This window comes from Monodon monoceros, unplaced genomic scaffold, assembly GCF_005190385.1.
Source record: "Monodon monoceros isolate NGI ecotype Baffin Bay Population unplaced genomic scaffold, NGI_Narwhal_1 Super_Scaffold_16, whole genome shotgun sequence".
Taxonomy (NCBI): Eukaryota; Metazoa; Chordata; class Mammalia; order Artiodactyla; family Monodontidae; genus Monodon; species Monodon monoceros.
The window spans coordinates 26,166,506-26,189,178 of NW_021703772.1; the positions used below are offsets into that span (position 1 = coordinate 26,166,506).

General features: G+C 37.4%; 1 pseudogene; it reads right to left on the reverse strand.

Annotated features, from left to right (window-relative positions):
* LOC114896549 overlaps positions 1 to 19,814 on the reverse strand; it is a 24,250-nt pseudogene extending 4,436 nt beyond the window's left edge.
* Between the last annotated feature and the right edge of the window lie 2,859 nt (positions 19,815 to 22,673).

Consider the following 22,673-nt stretch of genomic DNA (forward strand, 5'->3'; position numbering starts at 1 on the left):
CTCAAATTTCATATACAGAATATAAAATATATTACTGAAACAGAAAATTATATAAGTAGTATAAGTTTATTTAAAGGAGGTAAACAATAGATAACCTAAGAAAAATGATGTAATCCATGGAAATCATTTCATAGACAGAAGGGGCTAAAAAGATAGAAATATATACTAACTTCTTACTGTTCATTCTGGGAAGTAAAATGATATAGGTCATTAGATCATGAATTCAGAAAAGAGATAAATGTAGATAAAATAAAATATTTTGGGTTTGAACTCAGCTGCTCCCATGGACACAACAAATATACAGCTACATATGGAATGATTTTCCTCTGAAAAGGACCTGAAAACTAGATGAACAGTGTGTCTACAACAAAGGATAAGAGGCACATGGAGACAGGTAGGAGAAACAGAGATACAGTCTCACCCTGGATGATACCCCAGGAGCAGTGACCTACAATCAAGAGATACACCAAAAATATAAAGCTTTCCCTCAAGGAGTGAAGGAACCGATCCCCACATCAGGCACCCTGACCCTTGAATCCAGCACCAGAAGACAAGCACCCAAAATATCCAGTTTTGAAAATCAATGTGGATTAAGTCCAGGAGAACCATAGCATTGTAGGGAATGGAGACTCCTCTCTTAAAGGGCTCATGAATTTTTCCATTTGCACTGATATCCAGCACAAAAGCAACAGTTTGAAAATGCCTAGAACATAAGAAAAGGATGTCTACTTATAGATTTAAAGCTGCTGCTGGAGAAGCAGGAAACTGCTGGGACTTTCACCAGGGATGGAAGCACTGGTGGGTGCCATTTTTGTAATCTCATCCTAACTAGCTCATGACAGAACTGGTAAGTGCCATTTTTGGTGCCCTCTCTCTAACCTGCTAGCACCAGTGCATGTGATCTGCCCACCCCATGCCACAACCCAGCTGGGTGAGTGCCCCAAACCCGTATTCACCCCATGTAGCAGCCACACCACAACTAGGCCAGGCAAGTACTCTGTGCCTCACCCACCCTACACAGAAGCTGCAGCCCCGCTATAGCTGGCAGGTACACACAGCCCATACAAGGGACACCTCTTTAGTGCCTGACTCTGGTGGCCAAGAGAGACTTCACTTCCAGGCCCCACAGATAATATCCTACATAAGGACACTCCTTCAGGACTGAGAGAGGTAGCCTGTTTCACCTAATACATATAAATAGAGAGTTAGGAAAAATGAGGAGACAGACAAATCCCAAACTAAACTAAAGAACAAGACAACCCCCCAGAAAAAGATCTTAATGAAATGGAGATAAGCAGCCTACTTGATAAAGAGTTCAAAGTAATGGTCATAAAGTTGCTCACCGAACTCAGGTGAAGAATGGATGAACACAGTGAGCTTCAACATAGAGATAGAAAATATAATAAAATATAGAACAGAAGTTATAACTGAAGTGAAAAATACACTTTAGGAATTCAACAGCAGACTGGATGAAGTAAAAGAACAAATCAGCAAGCTAGAAGACAGAGCAATGAAAATCACCCAGACAGAGCCACAAAATGTAAAAAGAATTTTTAAAAGTGAAGATACTGTACGGGAACTCTGGGACGATATCAAGCAGAACAACATTCATATTATTAGCTTCCCAGAAGGACAAGAGAGAGAGAAAGGGACAGAAAAATTATTTGAGGAAATAATGGCTGAAAACTTCCCTAATCTGGAGACGGAAACAGACATCCAGGCTCAGAAAGCCCAGAGAGTTCCAAAAGATGAACCTAAAGAGAAACACAACAAGACACATTATAATTAAAATGGTAAAAGTTAGGGGTAAAGAGAGAATTATAAAAGCAGCAAAAAAAAAAAAACTATTATGTACGAGGGAAACCCCATAAGACAATCACCAGATTTTTCAGCAGAAACTTTACAGATCAGAAAGTGTAACATGATATATCCAAGGTACTGAAAGGAAAAAATTTCCAACGAAGAATTCTCTACCCAGCAAGGTTGTCATTCAGAATTGAAAGAGATTATGATGTTTCCAGATAAGCAAAAGCTAAAAGAGTTCATCACCAATAAACCATCCTTACAAGAAAAGTTTAAAGGATTTCTCTAAGCTAAAAAGAAAAGGCACTAATTAATAATAAGAAAACATAAGAAAGAAAAAGCCTCACTGGAAAGGCAAATATATAGTAAAGGTAGTAGATCAATCACTTATAAAGCAAGTATAAAGGTTAAAAGACAAAGCTAGTGAAGTAATCATTTTAAATATAAATGATCTAAATATACCAATGAAATGACAGAGATTTTCAGAATGGCTATAAAAACAAAACTGAAATATATGTTGTCTGCAAGAAACCCACTTTAAATATAAAGACTTAGGTTAAAAATAAAGATAGCTCATGATAATACTAACTGTTTAAGAAGCTGAAGCAGTATATTAATTTCAAACAAAACAGATTTAAGAACAAGGAAAACTATCAGGGATGAAGCAGAGGAAACACAACTGATTTAAAATTCTATATCTACAGAAAAATCTGCATGTGAATGTTTATAGCACCAAATGTTTATAATCACTAAAGACTCGAAGCAACCAAGATGTCTTTCAATAGGCCAATGAATAAACAAGCTGTGGTATGCCCATAAAATGGATATTCAGCAATAAATGAAATGAAGTATCTGTATTAGGTTGCTTGGATCATATAAAAAAATACCACAGACTAGGTTGCTTAAACAACAGAAGTTTATTTTCTCCCAGTTCTGGAGGCTAGAAGTCCAAGATCAAGGTGTCAGCAGATCTGGTTTCTCCTAAGGCCTCTCTCCCTGGCTTGCAGATGGCCACTTTCTTCCTATGTCCTCACATCCCTGGTACCACTCTGTTTCTCCAAATTTCCTCTTCTTATAAGAATATCAGTCAGATTGGATTAGAACCTACGACAAATGCCTTATTTTAAGTTAACCACCTCTTTAAAGGCCCTATCTCCAATTAGAGTCACATTCTGAGGTACTAGAGGTTAAGACTTCAACATATAGATTTTCAGGAGACACAACTTAACCCAAAACAGTGTGAAACCATGAAAAGACCTGAACCCATATTTATGTAAATAAGTGATTAACTACATTCATAAATTCTGGAGAAGAGACAACTCATTGCAGAAGAATAGCAAATAGTTTATATAAATATTCTGCTCTCAAAGCAATGGGGTATAACTCCCCACTCCTTAAATATGGGCTGCACATAGTGACTTTCTTCCAAAAAGTACAGCATAGAATGGGGGAAATGAAGAGTAATTTTACAATGGAGAAGACTGACAAGCATTACCTCAGTCGGGGAACCAATATTAACATCAACAGTCATACCTAATACTGATAGTACGTACCCATCATACGATGTAATGAAAATGACACTTCACCTCTGTAGTATCTTTTCCCCAAAACACATAACTTCACTCTAATCATGAGGAAAATTTCAGATAAATCCCAACTGAAGAACTTTCAGTATTTGACAAGTGCTCCTCAAAACTGTCAAGTTCATCAAAAACAAGGGAAGTCTGGGAAAATCTCACAGCCAAGAAAAACCTAAGGAGACAAAGTAAATGTAATGTGGTATCCTGGATGGGACTGTAAAAAATAAACAGAAGCCTCAATTAAACAGAGTTGAGAGACCAGAAGGGGGAGCGCTCAAGCTCTGTGACAGCAGAGTTCAACAACAGGAAGAAATACTCCTCTTCTTTCCCGGCAACACTCAGCTAATGAAAAGCCATGGATTCTTTACTTACTATAGCCCTGTAAATTTCCTTTTCTTCTTCATAAAAGAGTTCTTCCTTTGTTGTGCTTGGACTTGTGTGTGGCTTGCCGTGGTTGCAGACCCCGTATTACAATCCTCTGCTGATTCTAAATAAACCCTTCATTGCAGGAGGAATAGCTGGCAGTTTATTTGTTTTAGGTCAACAGGATCCTGGAACAGGAAAAGAATATTAGGTAAAAACTAAGGAACTGCATAAAGTATGGACTTTAGTTGATAATAATATGTCACTATTGGTTCATTAATGAAATATACCATACTAATATAAGACGATAATAATAGGGGAAACTGAGTATAAGTTATATGTCAAATTCCTGTACAACCTTTGCTATTTTTCTGTAACTCTAAAAGTGTTCTGAAAGAAAAGGCTGACTTACCAAAAAAACCAAAAAATAAAAAAACCCAAAACAACAACAACAACAAAAACAGGAGTGGACACATAAAAACCAAACCTAACTGTTGGCTACATAAAATAAATGCATATGCATTTAAATAAATGTGACTTTGAAGACTGAAAACAAAATTACGAACAAAGACTTACCTGGCACATGCAAATTTAAAATCAGTAAATAAATAAAAATAAGAAAATCAAAATTTGGCCATAATCATAATAGCTAACCAAGCTGAATACAAAGACAAAAGTAATAAAATAAGGTAGGGCATTTTTAATGATAATATGCCATATCAATACAATATGCCATATACAAAATATGATATACAATATGTAATAAAGATCATCCCACCCTGAATATTTTTGTAATAAATAGAGCATTAAAATTCAAAGCATAAAATCTATAAGGACAATAAGTGAAATACACAAAAATAAATTTGCCTATCTCTAGCCATGATATATCAAGTGAAAAATATAAAAAAAATCAGGTACTATACATACCTTGTTTGTATATACGCTTGGAAATTCAATTATAGTCACCATATGTAAAGACACAAAAAACAGTCCATTAAATTTAAAAAGTACAAATATAGCAAACAATGTGATTTTTTTTCAAGATGCAATAAGTCTAGGAATTAATAACAAAGCTCAAAAACAGTTAAAATCCAAATACTTGGAAATGTAGGGCTTTTTTATTACAGAATTATTTGATTTAAAAATCAGGACTCAAATTGCAGATTTGTTAGGAAATAACTAAAGTTAAAACAATTGCAGTAAGAACCTATGGGATTCAGATAAAATGGTGGCTTAGAGTAGTATTCTTAGCATTGGAGACATATTAATTATAGAGAAAGAATAAAAATAAATTAATAGATCAATCAGCAAATGATGTTACAAACAAAATATAACAAAATAACCTAAGAAAATTGGAGGAAGTAATTAGTCAAGGGAATAGCAGAAATCAATGACAGGAAAAAAGGAACATTTAAAACTATGAATAAATCTGGGTAGGTTAATTGTGAATGACAGGAAGAAAAAATGATACAACACATTAACTATTAGTTAATCTAATGAAGAAACAAAGGATGGGGGAAAGCACAAATACACAAAAGAATAGTAATGGGGATCCAACCACATATAAATTTTAAAACATGGAGGTATATTGCTTAACTCTAAACAAATTTACTCTAAGCCTAAATTAAATGAATAACTTTTCTAGAAAAGTATAAAGTTCCAAGAATAACCCAAAAAGAGATAGAAAACCTAAACAGAACAATTATTTTAGATTAAATGATGTTCAAAAGTCAACCCCTCCTCCACAAAAAGGTGCCAGTGCTGGACAACTTCACATTGGATTGATATCATGTCTTTAATTTTTAAGTTCTTAGTATATCAGAGACATTAAACCAGACTAAGATAAAACAGAAACAAACACCACAGTCTAATTTTGTTTATTAATATGGATATAAAAAGTCTAAATACAATAAGAGGTAACTGATATTTTTCTTAACATGATTATGCTTAATGGAAAAAGCCTAGAAGCATCTCCTTAAGATCAGAAACACAAATACATCAGCTATCACGATTATTATTTATAATTCTTTTGGAGAAATAACTAGAAGAAAGAGGAGTGAAAAAAAGTGAAAAGTGAACAGAAAGAGGAAAAATAATTATTTGCAGATGAAAACTTAGAAAACTCAAGCAACTGAAAATAACTATAAATAATGAAAAACTTCAGTTAAGATGGCTGGATACAAAATCAATCTGTGAAAATAATAGCCTCAATATATACAAATAAAAGTCCATTAGAGGATGTAATGGAAGAGAACATGTTCTTTATGGAGGTGATCATGAAAAAAAAATAACATAACTAGGAACAAGCTTAAGAAAAGTAAAAGATCCTTATGTAGAAAACCTTAAGGTGTTACTTCAAGGTTTAGAAAAGACCCAAAGAAGCCTAGGATAAATGGAAAAGCAATCCCTATTCTTGGATGTCAAAGCTTAATGAATTAATTTATAAATTTAAGATGACCTCATTAAATAAAAAAAGACAAGCAGTACACTGGAGAAAGGACAGTTTTTACAAAGAGCAAGACTGAGAAAGCAATAAACCCTACCTCCTACTTCATACTCTATGCAAAAATAAATTTTAAATGGATTGTAAATGTAAATGTGAAAGAGAGAAATATAAAGTGCCTAAATTTAAGGCAAACCCATCATGACATTTAGTTAGAAAAAAAAATTCTGAAATGGTGTACAAAATGTCTGATCAAAAATAATAAAGGTGTTAAAAAAAAGTAAAACATTGTTAAATTTAATAGTTTGAACTTAAGATTTATCAAAATATTTCATTAAATTCTGAAAAAAGCAAACCACAGAATGGGAGAAATTTGTAATACAACACAAACACATACATTCAACTATAGTCACCAAAAGTCTCAAATGTAGAATATATAAAGTGCTCCTGTAAATCAGTAAGACAAAGGAAGATGACCCAATAGAGAATAGATAAAAGATTTGAACAAGCAGTTACAATAAATGGTGTCCTAAGGACCAAACAGGAAGAGCTGTTCAGCTTCATTTGTCATCACTGAAACGCAAATTTAAACCGTATTACAACATCACCACACATCTACCAGGAGAGCTAAAATACAAAATAAATAAATAAATTTAAAAACATACAAGTGTTGATGAGGGTGTGGAGCGAATAAAACATTTACTGTTGGCGGGAGTGTAACTGTTTCAACAGCTTTGAAAAATTGCTTGACAGTATCTACAGGAGCTGACAATGTATGCACACTCTCTGACTCAGCAGTTCTCCTTTCAGATAAAAGCCCAACATAACTCATATCCACCAAAAGATATGGACAAGGATGTTCACAGCAGTATAATTCAGAATAGCCAATAAAACGACTATTTCAATAACAATCCAAACACCCATTAATAGTAGAATAGATAAAAAAGAAATAGTATATTCACACCACAGACTATGATTTAACAATGAGAATGAACAACCTACAGCTACACAAAACAATGTGGATGAGTATTACTACCATATTTTTAGCCAAAGAAACCAGACACAAAAGAATATATGTATACAATTCTGTTTCTGTAAAGTCAAAAACAGGCATAATGAATCTATGGTGTTAGTAGCAGGGTAATGTTTACCCTTGTGAGGAGGTAGACCGGAAGTGACATCTGGGGAGCTGGTTATATTTTGTCTTTTGGTTTGGGTGACGATTACATACGTATGTTCACTTTGTGAAAATTTGTTAATCTGTATATGTATGATATGCGCACTTCTCTGTATATATGTTATACTTCAAAAACAAGGTTACTAAAGCAAACTTTTAGAACAAGATATGGTAAACTTTATATAGAAAAACTAACATCAAGAATTAGCTGGGGGCTTCCCTGGTGTCACAGTGGTTGAGAGTCCGCCTGCCAATGCAGGGGACACGGGTTCGTGCCCCGGTCCGGGAGGATCCCACGTGCCACGGAGCGGCTGGGCCCGTGAGCCATGGCCGCTGAGCCTGCGCGTCTGGAGCCTGTGCCCCGCAAAGGGAGAGGCCATAACAGTGAGAGGCCCGCGTACCACAAAAAAAAAAAAAAAATTAGCTGGGAGATTATAATAGTTGAAGTATAACAAGAAGAGACAAGTCTTTTATTAAATCATATTTCAAAGTTACAATAATTAAAAGCATAAAAGGGTCAAGTAGTCATTGTCTGCTTTCTTCTGCAGATCTGTTATTGCTTTTGTCTACCCTGCTCTGGAGAAGAGAAATGACTATCCTGGGGGACGGTTGTGGCCGGATGACATACTTTTTCATCATATGTACCATGTGCACAAACTACTTATCCTAAAAGTAAATTGATCATGGTATTTTGTTTAAATCAACATTTTCCCATTGCTCCTGGGATATAATCTAAAATCCTATTGTTGCCCAGCCTGATCTTCCTCTCAACTGGCTTGATGAGGCTGTCAACAGCTTGAGAATAATTATCAAACTCTTATTTCCAAGGCAACCCTCTCTATCAAAAAGACTCAAGGACCCAGGTTATAGAAAGCAAACTGTCTACACTGGCTGACTTGACTGGTGAGAAAGATCGGTCTCCTCAAGAAAAGACCAAAAGTTTGGGAGAGGGAGTATCTGTATATACTGATCATGTGCTTTATTGTCATTAACTAAGAGTGGACTCAGTGGATAACTGATTCTGTCACCTAATTACTGACAGGAAGTATGGCTTAATAACACCTACTTGAAAGCTTTAAAATCAATTGGCAGACTAGCAAAGTTTAACTGGCTTGTAGTTAAGAAGTTTATATCATAGGTCAATTCATTTAGTTACCTAGGGGTATATATTTCTAACCAGTTTATCTTGGAGATATACCAGAAATTGTCTTTGATTAATATTAAGCATTCTATTGTTGCCTTATTGATATTTTTATGGCTACTGTGAACAACTGGGAACACCTGCTTTGGCTTTTCTTTTTTCTCAGAATAAAATGGTTATGACCATGTTATATAGTTATCAGTCATAGAATTTGAGGAACTTGAATGCCCCTTTATTCATTTGTTGAAATAGACTTGACAGTAAAAAATGCTTTGAGATCATATGGCTTGTCATATATTCTACCCAAATTCAGATAACAAGTAGAAGTGAGTCGCAGTCCTGACCTTAAGGGAATTTCTTCTGATTTCCAGGGTTTGCCAGAGAAGATATGGTCAAATCATACAATGTTCAATATTTTTTAATTGTTTGACAGGAAATAAAACTCAAAGAGGATGTCAATTACCCATTTTTATAGACATTCCAAATCCTATAACCTGTTTCCCACTGCTCTTAGAATAAAACCCACATGTCTTACCACAGGTTACTATGCCTTCCAATCCCATCTCCACCCATTCACTATAGTCCAGCCACACCAGTTTCCTTGTTATCTCTCCAACTCACCAGAACTGTTTCTTTCTCTGAAACCTAAAAATTGTTGTTCTCTAAAAACTTTCTTCCTAATCTTGTCATGACTGTTTCCTTCCCATCATTTAAATGTGCTTCAATTATTGTTCTTCAGAGAGGCTTCTTCATCCTCCTAGTTATTCTCCATCACATAATCCTGTTGTATAATTTTCATGACACTTACCACTATTTGAAACGAGTTTAGTGATTTGTTTGTTTTATCGGCTATTTTCAAACAGTACATCATCTCTGAGACCTTGTCCATCTCAGAGTGCAGAGTCCGGCACATAGCAAATGCTCAGTATTTTGAGTATTTCCTAACTGAATAAATAAAGCTAGATTATCAGACTAATGACCTACATTGAGAGTAATGACCTACAATCAGCCATAAAATCTAATGTTTATATCATATACAAGTTCGAGGATTTAATCCACTATACCCTACAGTATTCCTCTAAAGGATTTATAGGAGTTATTTATCTTACATATTTATATACAGGAGCAACTAGCAACTTGTGTGCTCTGATCTGGGATCATATATCTCTTGTACCCTATCTTGTTTCTATCCCTTGCTGCCAAGAAACACAGGACCAAATCTGAGACCCATCTCCAAAAGCCAGACTGAAATTTATGGTGCATATTTGGAGTCCTGAGCTCAGCCCTAGAATCACTGCATGGTTTCGTTTTTTTCCATCTCTATTTTATTTTATTTTGTTTTATTTTTTAATTTATTTTATCATGTTGTCCTGCATGCATTTCTGTAAGTTGTCTCAAATTCTATTTAGAATGAGACAAGTTTAAAAAAAAAGAGAACTATATAAAATATGTGTGTCCATTCAGTGTCTGTAGGCAGCCTCGCTCAGGATGTCCTCCTCTGTAAATTTGTCAAGTGCTTACCCTTCTCAGAATTAAGGTGGCTCTGGTCCGTTGGTTACAGTCAGGTCCATTGGTTACAGTCAGGTCCATTGGTTACAATTCAGCATTTGATCAAACACTCTCTTATAGTATGTTCTAGTTGTTTCATAATATAGATTCTATAAGATTTTAAATCCTTACCTATTTACGTATGTTCTCCATAGCACTTATAATAGTACTTGCCACATAATAGGTATTCAATAGACCTTTATTAAATTAGTAAATGAGCAAATGAGTAAATCAGTCCTATGGCTCAATGAAGGGATAAAATTGTTTTTAAAGCCTCTAAAAAAAAAAAAGCAAAATCAGTTCAATCTTTCTAATATTCTGTAATCCTACCAATCAAAACAATGGGAAATTAGGGGACTTTTTTTTTGTCTATAGGTTTCCTACAAGAACAAAGAAAGCATTGATGATGTTCAACTATATAAATAATAAGAGACAGTCTATGCCATGCTTTCAGGATACAGTATTTTACTAGACACAGAGGTGTCAACCCTGCAGTGCTTTTGTATTGATTCTAAAGTGCTTTTTGGATGAACTTTGGAAGCCATTTGCTGAGTGTGGGATTTTGTATGCTTGGGGTTGTCAATAAATATGTTTTGCTGTAATTAATAACTGTATGTTCTTGCACCTGTGGGGAAGATGAAGCATCTTTCTAATTTCACATTCAGCAATAAACATGAACAACTGTCTGCAGGATTCCTCTTTTGATTCCAGCTGCCAACAGCTTGGAATGCTTCGAGTCCAGCTAACTCTACATCCCCCCTCATTAGCTGGTGCCCCCGTTTATTTTTCTGCCTAAATGGGTAGAAAAGTCATTTTGTTTAGCTCATTTGGATGTGTTGAGAAAGATACCAGCAAATCAACACCTGTCACTTTTCAGTAATTCCTAAGAGGAACGGGGGCTTTGTAGCAGATTTGCCTTGGCAGGAAACGAAATGCTGAGGATTGCAATAAATGACTGGGTTCTATGAAACTGCCATCTCCTCCCTTAAAGTGGAGAATGAACATCAGCCTATTATGGACATAATTAATCCAAATCACTTATAAGGTAATAAAACTTAATTATATATTCTTAAAAGCTAAGGACCCACCAATTGGTGTTAAGCTTTTTCTTGATTGTAGCTAGTGAGTTAAATTTTTGAGGCTATTTTTCCAACAGTTAATTTTTTAAAAATCTTTATTGGAGTATAAATGCTTTACAATGGTGTGTTATTCCTGTTTTATAACAAAGTGAATCAGTTATACATATACATATGTTCCCATATCTCTTCCCTCTGGCATCTCCCTCCCTCCCACCCTCCCTATCCCACCCCTCTAGGTGGTCACAAAGCACCGAGCTGATCTCCCCGTGCTACGAGGACGCTTCCCACTAGCTATCTATTTTTCGTTTGGTAGTGTATATATGTCCATGCCACTCTCTCACTTTGTCACAGCTTCCCCTTCCCTCTCGCCATATCCTCAAGTCCATTCTCTAGTTGGTCTCTGTCTTTATTCCTGTCTTACCCCTAGGTTCTTCATGACATTTTTTTTTTAAATTCCATATATATGTGTTAGCATACGGTATTTGTCTTTCTCTTTCTGACTTACTTCACTCTGTATGACAGACTCTAGGTCCATCCACCTCATTACAAATAGCTCAATTTCATTTCTTTTTATGGCTGAGTAATATTCCATTGTATATACGTGCCACATCTTCTTTATCCATTCATCCAATGATGGACACTTAGGTTGTTTCCATCTCTGGGCTATTGTAAATAGAGCTGCAATGAACATTTTGGTATATGACTCTTTTTGAATTATGGTTTTCTCAGGGTATATTCCCAGAAGTGGAATTGCTGGGTCATATGGTAGTTCTATTTGTAGTTTTTTAAGGAACCTCCATACTGTTCTCCATAGTGGCTGAACCAATTCACATTCCCACCAGCAGTGTAAGAGTGTTCCCTTTTCTCCACACCCTCTCCAACATTTATTGTTTCTAGATTTTTTGATGACGGCCATTCTGACTGGTGTGAGATGATATCTCATTGTAGTTTTGATTTGTATTTCTCTAATGATTAAGATTTTGAGCATTCTTTCATGTGTTTGTTGGCAATCTGTATATCTTCTTTGGAGAAATGTTTATTTAGGTCTTCTGCCCATTTTTGGATTGGGTTGTTTGTTTTTTTGTTATTGAGCTGCCTGAGCTGCTTGTAAATTTTGGAGATTAACCCTTTGTCAGTTGCTTCATTTGCAAATATTTTCTCCCATTCTGAGTATTGTCTTTTGGTCTTGTTTATGGTTTCCTTTGCTCTGCAAAAGCTTTGAAGTTTCATTAGGTTCCATTTGTTTATTTTTGTTTTTATTTCCATTTCTCTAGGAGGTGGGTCAAAAAGGATCTTGCTCTGATTTATGTCATAGAGTGTTCTGCCTATGCTTTCCTCTAAGAGTTTGATAGTTTCTGGCTTTATATTTAGCTCTTTAATCCATTTTGAGCTTATTTTTGTGTATGGTGTTAGGGAGTGATCTAATCTCATACTTTTATATGTACCTGTCCAGTTTTCCCAGCACCACTTATGAAGAGGCTGTCCATTCTCCACTGTATATTCCTGCCTCCTTTATCAAAGATAAGGTGACCATATGTGCGTGGGTTTATCTCTGGGTTTTCTATCCTGTTCCATTGATCTATATTTCTGTTTTTGTGCCAGTACCATACTGTCTTGATTACTGTAGCTTTGTAGTATAATCTGAAGTCAGGGAGCCTGATTCCTCCAGCTCCGTTTTTCATTCTCAAGATTGCTTTGGCTATTCAGGGTCTTTTGTGTTTCCATACAAATTGTGAAATTTTTTGTTCTAGTTCTGTGAAAAATGCCAGTGGTAGTTTGACAGGGATTGCATTGAATCTGTAGATTGCTTTGTGTAGTATAGTCATTTTCACAATGTTGATCCTTCAAATCCAAGAACATGGTATATCTCTCCATCTATTTGTATCATCTTTAATTTCTTTCATCAGTGTCTTATAATTTTCTGCATACAGGTCTTTTGTCTCCTTAGGTAGATTTATTCCTAGGTATTTTATTCTTCTTGTTGCAATGGTAAATGGGAGTGTTTTCTTGATTTCACTTTCAGATTTTTTATCATTAGTGTATAGGAATGCAAGAGATTTCTGTGCATTAATTTTGTATCCTGCTACTTTACCAAATTCATTGATCAGCTTTAGTAGTTTTCTGGTAGCATCTTTAGGATTCTCTATGTATAGTATCATGTCATCTGCAAACAGTGACAGCTTTACTTCTTTCCTGATTTGTATTCCTTTTATTTCCTTTTCTTCTCTGATTGCTGTGGCTAAAACTTCCAAAACTATGTTGAATAAGAGTGGTGAGAGTGGGCAACCTTGTCTTGTTCCTGATCTTAGTGGAAATGCTTTCAGTTTTTCACCATTGAGGACGATGTTGGCTGTGGGTTTGTCATATATGGCCTTTATTATGTTGAGGTAAGTTCCCTCTATGCCTACTTTCTGGAGGGTTTTTATCATAAATTGGTGTTGAATTTTGTCGAAAGTTTTTCTGCATCTATTGAGATGATCATATGGTTTTTCTCCTTCAGTTTTTTAATATGGTGGATCACGTTGATTGATTTGCATATATTGAAGAATCCGTGCATTCCTGGAATAAATCCCACTTGATCATGGTGTATGATCCTATTAATGTGCCGTTGGACTCTGTTTGCTAGTATTTCGTTGAGGATTTTTGCATCTATGTTCATCAGTGATATTGGCCTGTAGTTTTCTTTCTTTGTGACATCCTTGTCTGGTTTTGGTATCATGGTGATGGTGCTCTCATAGAATGAGTTTGGGAGTGTTCCTCCCTCTGATATATTTTGGAAGAGTTTGAGAAGGATAGATATTAGCTCTTCTCTAAATGTTTGATAGAATTCTCCTGTGAAGCCATCTGGTCCTGGGCTTTTGTTTGTTGGAAGATTTTTAATCAGTTTCAATTTCAGTGCTTGTGATTGGTCTGTTCGTATTTTCTATTTCTTCCTGATTCAGCCTTGGCAGGTTGCGCATTTCTAAGAACTTGTCCAGTTCTTCCAGGTTGTCTATTTTATTGGCATTGTGTTGCTTGTAGTAATCTCTCATGATCTTTTGTATTTCTGCAGTGTCAGTTTTTACTTCCCCTTTTTCATTTCTAATTCTATTGATTTGAGTCTTCTCCCTTTTTTTCTTGATGAGTCTGGCTAATGGTTTATTAATTTTGTTTATCTTCTCAAAGAATCAGCTTTTAGTTCTATTGATCTTTGCTATCATTTCCTTCATTTCTTTTTCATTTATTTCTGATCTGATCTTTATGATTTCTTTCCTTCTGCTAACTTTGGGGTTTTTGTGTTCTTCTTTGTCTAATTGCTTTAGGTGCAAGGTTAGGTTGTTTATTCGAGATGTTTCTTGTTTCTTAAGGTAGGACTGTATTTCTATAAACTTCCCTCGTAGAAGTGCTTTTGCTGCATCCCATAGGTTTTGGGTCGTCGTGTCTCCATTGTCATTTGTTTCTAGGTATTTTTTGATTTCCTCTTTGATTTCTTCAGTGATCACTTCATTATTAAATATTGTTTAGCCTCCATGTGTTTCTATTTTTTACAGATCTTTTCCTGTAATTGATATCTAGTCTCATAGTGTTGTGGTCAGAAAAGATACTTGATAAAATTTCAATTTTCTTAAATTTACCAAGGCATGATTTGTGACCCAAGATATGATCTATCCTGGAGAATGTTCCAGGAGCACTTGAGAAAAATGTGTATTCTGTTGTTTTTGGATGGAATGTCCTATAAATATCAATTAAGTCCATCTTGTTTAATGTATCATTTAAAGCTTTTGTTTCCTTATTTATTTTCATTTTGGATGATCTGTCCATTGGTGAAAGTGGGGTGTTAAAGTCCCCTACTATGAATGTGTTACTGTCGATTTCCCCTTTTATGGCTGTTAGTATTTGCCTTATGTATTGAGGTGCTCCTATGTTGGATGCATAAATATTTACAATTGTTATATCTTCTTCTTGGATTGATCCCTTGATCATTATGTAGTGTCCTTCTTTGTCTCTTCTAATAGTCTTTATTTTAAAGTCATTTTTCTGATATGAGAATTGCTACTCCAGCTTTCTTTTGGTTTCCATTTGCATGGAATATCTTTTTCCATGCCCTCACTTTCAGTCTGTATGTGTCTCTAGGTCTGAAGTGGGTCTCTTGTAGACAGCATATATATGGGTCTTGTTTTTGTATCCATTCAGCCAGTCTGTGTCTTTTGGTGGGAGCATTTAGTCCATTTACATTTAAGGTAATCATTGATATGTATGTTCCTATTCTCATTTTCTTAATTGTTTTGGGTTCATTATTGTGGGTCTTTTCCTTCTCTTGTGTTTCTTGCCTAGAGAAGTTCATTTAGCATTTGTTGTAAAGCTGGTTTGGTGGTGCTGAACTCTCTCAGCCTTTGCTTTTCTTTAAAGTTTTTAATTTCTCCATCAAATCTGAATGAGATCCTTGCTGGGTAGAGTAATCTTGGTTGCAGGTTTTTCTCCTTCATCACTTTAAATATGTCCTGCCACTCGCTTCTGGCTTGCAGAGTTTCTGCTGAAAGATCAGCTGTTAACCTTATGGGGATTCCCTTGTGTGTTATTTTTTGTTTTTCTCTTGCTGCTTTTAATATGTTTTCTTTGTATTTAATTTTTGACGGTTTGATTAAAATGTGTCTTGGCGTATTTCTCTTGGATTTATCCTGTAGAGGACTCTTTGTGCTTCCTGGACTTGATTAACTATTTCCTTTCCCATATTAGGGAAGTTTGCAACTCTAATCTCTTCAAATATTTTCTCAGTCCCTCTCTTTTTCTCTTCTTCTTCTGGAACCCCTATAATTCGAATGTTGGTGCGTTTAATGTTGTCCCAGAGGTCTCTGAGACTGTCCTCAGTTCTTTTCATTCTTTTTTCTTTATTCTGCTCTGCAGTAGTTATTTCCACTATTTTGTCTTCCAGGTCATTTATCCATTCTTCTGCCTCAGTTATTCTGCTATTGATCCCATCTAGAGTATTTTTAATTTCATTTATTGTGTTGTTCATCGTTGCTTGTTTCATCTTTAGTTCTTCTAGGTCCTTGTTAAATGTTTCTTGCATTTTGTCTATTCTATTTCCAAGATTTTGGATCATCTTTACTATCATTATTCTGAGTTCTTTTCCAGGTAGACTGCCTATTTCCTCTTCATTTGTTAAGTCTGGTGGGTTTTTATCTTGCTCCTTCATCTGCTGTGTGTTTTTCTGTCTTCTCATTTTGCTTATCTTACTGTGTTTGGGGTCTCCTTTTTGCAGGCTGCAGGTTCGTAGTTCCCGTTGTTTTTGGTGTCTGTCCCCAGTGGCTAAAGTTGGTTCAGTTGGTTGTGTAGGCTTCCTGGTGGAGGGGACTAGTCACTATTTTCTGGTGGATGAGGCTGGATCTTGTCTTTCTGGTGGGCAGGTCCATGTCTAGTGGTGTGTTTTGGGGTGCCTGTGGACTTATTATGATTTTAGGCAGCCTCTTTGCTAATGGGTGGGGCTGTGTTCCTGTCTTGCTAGTTGTTTGGCATAGGGTGTCCGGCACTGTAGACAGTGCTGGTCTTTGAGTGAAGCTGGGTGCTGGTGTTGAGATGGAGATCTCTGGGAGATTTTCGCTATTTGATATTATGTGGAGCTGGGAGGTTTCTTATGGACCAGTTTCCTGAAGTTGGCTCTCCCACCTCAGAGGCATAGCACTGACTCCTGGCTGCAGCACCAAGAGCCTTTCATCCATATGGTTCAGAATAAAAGGGAGAAAAAGAGAAAGAAAGAAAGAAAGAGAGAGAGAGAGAAAGAAAGAAAGGAGGGAGGGAGGGAGGGAGGAAGGAAGGAGGGAAGGAAGGAAAGAAAGAAAGAAGATAAAGTAAAATAATGATAAAATAAAATAAAGTTATTAAAATAAAAAATAATTATTAAGAAAAAAACATTTTTTTAAAGAAAAAATAAATGGACGGATAGAACCCTAGGACAAATGGTGGAAGCAAAGTTATACAGACAAAATCTCACACAGAAGCATACACATACACACTCAGAAAAAGAGGAAAAGGGGAAAAAACCATAAATCTTGCTCTCAAAGTCCACCTCCTCAATTTGGGATGACTCGTTGTCTATTCATGTATTCCACAGATGCAGGGTACATCAAGTTGATTGTGGAGCTTTAATCCGCTGCTTGTGAGGCTGCTGGGAGAGATTTCCCTTTCTCTTCTTTGTTCTCACAGCTCCCGGGGCTCAGCTTTGGATTTGGCCCCGCCTCTGTGTGTAGGTCGCCGGAGGGCGTCTGTTCTTCGCTCAGACAGGACGGGGTTAAAGGAGCAGCTGCTTCGGGGACTCTGGCTCACTCAGGCCGGGGGTAGGGAGGGGTGCAGATGAGGGGCGAGCCTGTGGCGGCAGATGCCGGCATGACATTGCAGCAGCCTGAGGTGCGCCGTGCATTCTCCCTGGGGAGTTGTCCCTGGATCCCGGGGTCCTGGCTGTGGCGGGCTGCACAGGCTCCTGGAAAGGGGGTGTGGATAGTGGCCTGTGCTCGCACACAGGCTTCTTGGTGGCGGCAGCAGCAGCCTTAGCGTCTCATGCCCGTCTCTGGGGTCCGCGCTGTTAGCCGCGGCTCGCACCCGTCTCTGGAGCTCCTTTAAGCAGCGCTGTCAATCCCCTTTCCTCGCGCACCAGGAAACAAAGAGGGAAGAAAAAGTCTCTTGCCTCTTTGGCAGCTCCAGACTTTTCCCCAGACTCCCTCCCAGCTAGCTGTGGTGCACTAACCCCCTGCAGGCTGTGTTCGCGCCGCCAACCCCAGTCCTCTCCCTGCGCTCTGACCGAAGCCCGAGCCTCAGCTCCCAGCCCCTCACGCCCTGGCGGGTGAGCAGACAAGCCTCGGGCTGGTGAGTGCTGGTCGGCACCGATCCTCTCTGCGGGAATCTCACCGCTTTGCCCTCCGCACCCCTGTGGCTGCAATCTCCTCCGCGGCTCTGAAGCATCCCCCCTCCGCCACATGCAGTCTCCGCCCACGAAGGGGCTTCCTAGTGTGTGGAAACCTTTCCTCCTTCACAGCTCCCTCCCACTGGTGCAGGGCCCGTCACTATCCTTTTGTCTCTGTTTATTCTTTTTTCTTTTGCTCTACCCAGGTACGTGGGGGAGTTTCTTGCCTTTTGGGAGGTCTGAGGTCTTCTGCCAGCGTTCAGTAGGTGTTCTGTAGGAGTTGTTCCACGTGTAGATGTATTTCTGGTGTATCTGTGGGGAGGAAGGTGATCTCCGCGTCTTACTCTTCCGCCATCTTCCCCTCATCTCTCTCCTATATATTTTTAAGAGGCATGTAAATCACACAGGATCTTGTGGTGATTATCAATAAGCTACACTCTGTGAAATATTTGTCCTATATTACCACATACACTCCATTTCACCCTGCATCCTAATGCTGCTAAAATATAGTAGAAAGCAACAGCATAGCACAGGGAGATCAGCTCGGTGCCCTGCGATGACCCAGAAGCAACAGTTAATTTTTTAAATATCGTTTTATTTTTAGTTAAGTAGCTTTGATATAACATTGCTTTTAGTGGTAGATCAAACACACCCATTAACTCCAGCTTAATTCCTGTATTTTGGGAAACATTAGTTAGGAACTAACTTCCTGGATGTGTCTTTATATAATTGTCATTTTCTGCACCTTAGAGACTTTCTCTCTTCGTTATCTATTAAGAGAAGTATTTCCCTCTCATCTCTGAACAGCCGTATATCTGTCTTTTCATTGATTTTTAGGTACCTCTGTGCTTGAGAGCACGAACATGACAAAACATTTCAAAATTCATTCTGATTTGGTCAGATCCTGTTGTGAGTTGACTGTTGTAAATGAGTGAGATCATCCCTTGAAAGTGTACTAACAAGCACATTATGGATTTAATGACCCTTCTATCCACAAAAGGTTAAGCTGACCCCAGAAATCAGCTGTTCATTCTTAAAAAGTAATTATAAGAACTAACATTTATTAAACTTTTGCTTAATAAATGTACTTTTATTAAGTGTACCAGGTAATTTTCTATAGCAGTCTACATGGATTATCTTATTTACCTAAACTACAATTCTATAAACTAGGTACTATTACTGCCCCCTCTTTAGTAATGTAGAAACTGAAGCACAAGGAGTTTAGGCAGCTTGCCCAAAGTTATACAGCCAGTTAGCGGTGAAGACATACTTTAAGCCCAAGAAATCCAGATTTTAATTGTGATACTCCAGTACTCTTGCTTGGCTAAAGGGTACAAAAGTATGCACACATACATGTACACTCTTTTCTCTAAAACCTATCACATGCTTACTGTTGTGAGCACTGTGATATCACAATACCATAAAATTTCATATGTGTGTATACTATATGTAGGTGCCTTTTTGGTAGATCATGTCCAAAGGATGATCATGTCCATCATCTTGCCAGGATGACAAGTCTGCTCCTAGTTGTAGTTACACAGCTGCTTCAGAACTTCCTGCCTATCTCTTTTCTAAGCCTCATCCAAATAGATCTTTCTGGCAATTATTCTCTGTTTTCCTTTTGAGTCAGTCAGAATTACTATTATTACAGATCTTGACCTCGGTTGACTTTAAAGTACCACCTAGGCTTCAACAGCAAAATATTACTTTGTGCCGTGGGAGAGGCAGGTATGTCTTCAAATAAGATAATGCTGTTCATACACTGCTGATGAGGTTTGCACTGTGAATGGCGTTTACAGGCATGATGGTGACGATGCACAGAAGTCTTCAGACTCTTGAATCAATTGAAATTATTTGCAAGTTATCTAATTGGAGTTAGGGATGTGTGATTAATTAAATACAGCTATAAATTCTTTGCTACTTCTCCCATGATAGGTGGAGTTTCATTTCTCTGTCCCCTTGAATCTGACCTGGTTTTATTGGTGTATTTAACCAATTTCAATGTGGAGAAAGTGATATTCTGAGACTTCCAAGGATAGGTCATAAGACTTGCAGCTTCCACTCAGGTCTTTCAAATGCTTACTCTGGGGGGAAACCAGCTGCCATGTAAGAAGTTCAACTTCCCTGAGATCACCATGTTGGAGATGCCAAATGTAGGCACTCTCGTCGACAGTCTCAGCTGGAGCCATGCTTCCATTCATTCTTTCCAAGGCACTATATGTAAGGGAAGTCATCTTCGACCTTCAAAACAAACCCAACTACCAGCTGAGTATACAAAATGACCCCACCAATGTCACAAAAGCAGATGAATCATACAGCCAAGTTTGGCCCAAATACCTAACCTACGTAAGTGTAAGATATAATAAAAAGTTGTTTTAAGCCACTGAGTTTTGGGGTAGTTTGTTATACAGCAATGGATAAATAACCACAGCAGAAAATGATAGATGGCTCTGCCACGAAAAATCGAACCTGACATTCTGTCATCACATAACCTCAAAGTCCCCAGGCTCTAAAGAAGTCATTTCACGTTTATAAGCAGATTTCACTTCCGTGTTGGGATCCAGATCAATAAACATGGATCCCTGACTCTCCCCTGTTACTGGCCCCTCAGAGTGCATCTCCTTTGTATTCATAAATGAGAACATGCACACTGGCTGCTCACCTGACAGAATTCTTTATCCCCTGGGTCCACTGAAAGCTCCCACAGCTTCTGATCATAATTCACATTTTCATTAACATCTTCACCTGGACCCCAAAATCAGTTCATGTGACCAAATAAGTATTCAGACAACACCCAACTCTTCCTTCATCTGCTTGTCCACTCCTGACCTCCTCTCTCAACTTCTTTGATCTTCCCCTTGCTCTCGTTGACTCTCCCTTGCAGCTCCACCTCCTTCCCAGACCTACTGCTTCTTTCTACCTCCTCCTTTCACCTCTGTATGAACTTGGGCAGTCACTTTACCTCTCTTCACATCTGTAAATTAAGGATGCAGTGAACATTAAAATTGTCATATAATTTAAATGTTAGCATATCACAGGATACAGAGTAAGTGCTCAAAATATGTTCACCTTCATTAAGATCATTACTATTATCCTTCAGCCTAAAGCAATAGTGGCTCTGGCAGTCAACTCATGCCAATAAACACCTGTCTGACTACCAACTACTACAACATGTCGTCACTCCTTCCCATAAAAATCTAAATTCCATTTGGGCTCATTCAGGACCACTTCAATCATAATCAAAACCTTCAAATCAAAGTAACTACACTTCCCAGAAAATCAGAGCTTGTCATGGTATGAATAAGTATAATGTCCAACCCCAGCATACAGAGAAACTATCTGTCAAACTGTCATGGAGGTCCTTCCAGAAACCTGAATTTGTGCAACCAAATTACTCTTTATAATTTCATGGTTTTGTTCAATATGATTACATTATTTCTGATGGACATATCAAAGTTATTTCAGATTGGGTTAATCTGATTAGCAGAATATTAAAACTTGTTATTTTAGTCCAAGTAGTATGACACTGAACTACATTTTCTTATCAACCAAGAAAAATAACAATTTGCAATTTTGTCTTCCTAGAAGACATTCTTGTTCAGAAATTTCAAAACATTTTAATATTGCATGAATTTCATTTTTATATTGCAAAGAGGTTAATAATAACTATTAGAATTTCCTCTTCTAGAGCTCTTTTTCCCCCAGTATATGATAGATATTGAATAAGCTATGTACTTACTTATAAGCGATATCTTTCCAATCTTTAAAACTAAATATAGAGCTGCCCGCTAGACATCTCCATTTAGATGTTCCATCACAATAACAACAACAACAATGATAATAATGGCTAACACTTCCCATAGCACTTACTCTGTACCCAGCAGTATTTGAAGTACCTAATTTCATTTTCTCAATCTTACAATCATGACAAGCCTATGAATAGGGATTATTATTCCCATTTTATGGAGGAAACTGAAGTATGAAAAATGTAAATAAGCTGCTCAGGATCACACAGCTACTGAGTGTCAAGAGCCTGGATTCAAACCCAAGAAGATTGGCTCCAGAGTCTGGCTTTTAACCACTGACTACACACCATTTCCATTCTGCCTCTCATGGACACCTGAAACTCTCATGATTAAAACAGAACTTATCATTTTTAACCAAAACCCAGTACTAACTCCTGTGTTTATTAATGCCAGAAACATCACACAATCTCTCACCTATTTGCTCAGGCAAACATGGAGCTCTGAATCTGAGTAACCCCTCTCACTCATCCAAACAAATCGTGACAGTTCTTTCTCCCAAATACATCATTCTTCAAATTGATTTCTCTTTCCTATTCCAGTCCAAGTGATTCTTGTCTCTCCCTCTCTCTCTCTCTCTCTCTCTCTCTGTCTCTCTCTCTCTCTGTCCTGGATCAGATCACTGCATTAGCCTCTTAACTAGTCTCTGCCTCCAATCCTGGCTCATACAATCCATTCTCCGTTCTGCAGTCAAAGTGAGTTTTCCAAAATGCTAAAGTAATTATGTCACCTTCTAACTTAACTTCAACAGTTTCCTGCTATCCTTAGCAAAGTGTCCAAATTCCTCAACATGGCTTATAGGGTGCTTAGGGTTTAGTCTGTGCTATTTCCCAGCCTCACCATCAACCATGCATGAGTG